General features: G+C 44.0%; 1 long non-coding RNA gene across 1 annotated transcript; it reads right to left on the minus strand.

The window, feature by feature from the left end:
- Nucleotides 1-827: 827 nt before the first annotated feature.
- LOC113833617 lies at nucleotides 828-3,109 on the minus strand. The gene is made up of 2 exons (XR_003481698.2): nucleotides 2,433-3,109; nucleotides 828-1,053 (listed from the first exon to the last, which is right to left on the minus strand). It is a non-coding gene; the product is annotated as an uncharacterized LOC113833617 (long non-coding RNA).
- Between the last annotated feature and the right edge of the window lie 1,245 nt (nucleotides 3,110-4,354).

Genomic DNA, 4,354 nt, shown 5'->3' on the forward strand with positions numbered 1-4,354 from the left:
TGGACGGCGAAATTCTTTTCCAAACTGCTTCCTGCTGACTTTGGGACGAAGTTAGGGACCCCAGAAGGTTGAAATGCTAGTCAAAAACAAAAAGGAATTTAGGCAATGGGGAATCCATCAGGGGCTTCTGGTTAGCAGACATTGTTGCAGAGATAGGGGGTGTCCATATCAGCAGACTGGTTCACATCCATAGCAAGTCTAGGGTTCGCAGTCTACTTAGAACAGTCTGAAGTCAGCAACTGGTACTCAGATGTCTGTCAGAAGCAGAAACCTGTTTAAGACATATTTAAACTAGGAACAGAGGTTAAAACTTATTTATAGAAGCCCACGGTGCAGAAAAAGCAGATATCTGGATATCTGTTCAAACAGCAAGAACATATTTATAACTTTGAGTCCTAGCAAAAACTACAGATTTGGGCTATAAGCATGTACATTTTTCTTCTGTCCAGAGAGCTAGGTATGGATTGGACAGAGGTGCCTTTGGCCTGATGAAAAGCCCTTTAAGTTTGTACTTAGATGACAACCAAAATAAACTTAAAAACCTTGAGCTTGTGCCTGAACAGTAGATAGTCATTATTTTATCAGCTAACATACTGACTAGTCTATAGTGGATCTGACTGTCTGATGCTGTCAAGCTGACAACCAGTAATATTTCAGAGATCTGAGAAGGGTATATTTTATCCGAATCTACTAAAAATTGACAGAAGCCAGTTAGAAGCAAGTCCATATACAGTTAGCCAAATCCAAGTTTCTCCATTATCGTTGGAGGCAGCTGTCTCAAAGAACAACAATCTTCGCCAGGCCTATATTGTGAGAGGTTTTATTTTCTCTCTGTGGAAGAGGGACATGGAAAAGACTGACCTTGTTTTGTCTAGGCAAAGGGGTACAATCAATTTTCCAGTGCCCAGCAGCTTTGTTCACAGTCTCGGCCAGGTTCTGGCAGGCGGCAGGTTTCATATCTGAGCATCTGCTCATTGGTCCAGGTGCAGGAACTGAGGTGCCTGTAATCTTCGGGTCATTGTCAGGATCTGGCAGTCTGTCTGACATTATAAACTTTAAAGATAACAATTTAAATGCCATATTCTGAAGATCTCTGAAGCATTAGAGGTCTGTTTGTCTGTTTTAATTACTTGCCTTAAGCACACATTAAGTATACAGGTGGCTAGGTAAGGTCTTATTTCTGTAAATAATTTTTAGTCTGACTGTAACTGGTTTTAACTTAGTAAGATGTTTGAAACAGCACAGCTGAACTTAAAACTGCATAGAGCTACCTTATATTCCTTAAACAGTAGCTTAACTTCTTTCTTAGGCAGGGTTTTTCTGTGACTTTGGAGCCTGTCCTGGAATTCGATCTGCCGGACCTGGCAGACCTTGAACTCATAAAGATCTATCTGCCTCTTATTCCCGAGTGGTGGGATTAAAGGCATGTGTCACCAATGTTCTAAACTTAAGGCGTGTGTTACCAACATCCTGAGCTTAAAGGTGTGTGTTATCAACATCCTAAACTTATTTCTAAAATATAAACTGTAATATCATATAATAGATCAGCATCTTTCATAAAACAAAAACTTTACATTGTCAGGCTTTGCTCAAAAATAATTTTAAATTGAAGCTCTTTAAGTACAAACATTAATAAAAACAAACATAAAAAAACTGGTTTTAAAAAGAAATTTAAATTCCCTTAAGGTCTTTCTGTAATATATAGAAGCATTAACATTGTAAATCTCAATTGAAAAACTTGTTTCTAAGATGGTACCTCTAATTTCCATGCGGTCATCTTTAGTCAAGATGGCGGTTTAAGTATTCTTTTTTTAATTTTAGCAAAATGGCGACCAGTCAAGTCATATGAACATTTTAAAACAAGTATATATAAAACAGAATTAGCTTAATATGGTTAAAATTTTAGACATGAGAAACCATAGCACAGTTTACATTTTTCTCTGACTTATAATAACCTTTTTTCTGATTTTTAACAACTTTCCTCTGACCTTTTACAACTTGCTTTGACCCTCCATAACTTTCTGTAACAATCTTCTCTGCTATGACTTGCTTGCTTTAATTTTCTATAACCTTTTAGTTCATTTCTCTGACTCTCTTAGACATTCCTATACAAATTTCCTTTTTATTATTTAAGTTTCCTACATTTTTTTTTCTCATTTTTCAGTCAACATAAAAATTTTGTCAAAGTCCCCTTTTCATGAAGTATAGCAAAAAGCACATTGATCCCTGTCCAGGTCGCTGGTGGCCTGCCCTGGATCTTCCGGATCATAGGGAGTATACATCCTATATATTTCTTTTAGTCTCTCTAGAAAAGCGGCAGGTGATTCCTCCGCCCTCTGCATCATCTGCTTCACCTGGGCCAAATTGGTGGGTCGGTGTCCTGCCCCCCCCCCGAGACCCGCTGCGAACACCCGGTGATAGAGACGTCCTACCTGCTTCAGTGGTAAAATCCCATTCAGGTCTTTTAAGAGGGCAAGCTGCATCAATTTCATTGGGCAGCTGTTTCTCCTCCGAGGTTAAGGGGACCTAGGCGGCGGCGGCCGCTTCTGCCTCTGGCGGGGGCGGCGGCGGGCGGTTAGAGGGGGAAAGGAAGGGGGGCCCTTGGGGTGTCTTTTACCTGAAATATAGTTTGGGGGTTAAAGGTATCATCCCGCGGCCAGCCCACGTCAAAGGCTGGCCATTCTGAGGAACAAAGAGTAATCCATTTGCGTTTATGCACATCAACTACAAAACAAAGACCGAACAACACAGAACAGGCTTTCGCAGCGCAATTTCGACAGAGAGTCGAAAGTAAAACTCCAGAAAACAAATGAGCCCACTGAAGCTCCAAGCGCTAAGGCATCTACCCTAGCCAGAAAACAAATGAGCTCACGGGAGGCTCCAACGCTGCCAGGACGTCTCCTGGAGCCGCGGCCGGGAGTTCCTCCTCCGAGCCGCCAAATACGAAATGTACTCAGCTGGGTACTGCAAACGCAGGCGCAGTTCATAAGACGGATTCAGACAGACAAGACACAAGACGAGACAAGACAGCGGATCCGCACAACGCTTACCTCCCAGACGTGGGTCGGTGGTCCCTGGGCGGGTCTCAATCCCGGACGAGCCCCCAAATGAAAGACCTCAGAAGAGACTGGCACCCAGGAATCAGCGAAACCACGAACTCTGGATGCAAGAACAAGAGGGTTTATTGATGGCGCCGGGCACCCGGGGACTTAGCTTTTTGTTAGGCTAAGCCCTGAGCCCCAGAAGGGGAGTCCTTTTATAGGGGAAAAAGGCACCGTAATAGTCAGGCGAAATGGCCTTTATCTTTTGCCGGTCCAGATGGCTGACCTTGGGACGGAGCGATCCGGCGGGGGCCGGGGCCGGCCTTGCGCGGCGGCGGGGAAGTGCCGGCAGCTGTGGGGATCAAGGGTCGGGGGGTGCAGGGGAGGATGTATTCCCCACGCGCTCCGCCAGCTGCACGCTCCGCCAGCTGCACGCGGGGAAACTTAAAAGAGAAAGCTAAGGGCGAGGGTCTTTCACCACATTTTCTCCATCCATTCTCCAGTTGAAGGGCATCTAGGTTGCTTCCAGGTTCTGGCTATTACAAATAATGCTGCTATGAACATGGTTGAGCAGATGTCCTTGTTGTGCGAATGACAGACTTTGAAGATCCCCATGGAAAGCCTCACCCTCCCTGGGGAGCAGAAAGGAGTTGGGATGGGGGTGGAGGAGCAGGGGAGGAAGGGAGGAAGAGGGAACTGGGATTGACATGTAAAAGACGCTTGTTTCTAATAAAAAAATAATGGAAAATTTGAGAAGGAATAAATGCTGTAGTACAATTTTATTAGCTACGAGCCACCACTTGGTGCAAGATACAGAGCAACCTCAGGTCCAGAGAAAGTCCCTGGTTCATCTTATGAGACCTTGGGACATTGGGCTAGGAAATTGGTTGCATGCTCTAAGTGAGGATTAAAACAGAATCTTGGAAAACAGTCATTCTGAGTGCAATGTGGAGTAAGCAGGTCCAGTTCAAGGGGTTTTAGAGAGGAACGGTTTCTATTAGCAACTGGGCTAGAAGTCATTTCTTGTAATATTTTGGCAAAGAATGTAGTTGCCTTTTGCCCCTGTCCTGAGAATCTGTTTGATGCTAAATTGAAAAAAGGTTTCTTTGATGTCATTGGCAGGGAAGATTTCAAGGCAGCCTACTATGACTTGTTACTTGGCTACTGGTGATCACCCTTCTGGGCATCCACAATGAAAAAGAGCAAGCCTGAGAAGAAGAAATAGAAAATGTAGTTTGAGTAGAAAAAGAGCACCAGGAAACCTAATGTTGGAGCCAAGGCTTGTGCTAAGAGAGGAGAGGCATGATGCAAAA

This window comes from Cricetulus griseus, chromosome 2, assembly GCF_003668045.3.
Source record: "Cricetulus griseus strain 17A/GY chromosome 2, alternate assembly CriGri-PICRH-1.0, whole genome shotgun sequence".
Classification (NCBI taxonomy): Eukaryota; Metazoa; Chordata; class Mammalia; order Rodentia; family Cricetidae; genus Cricetulus; species Cricetulus griseus.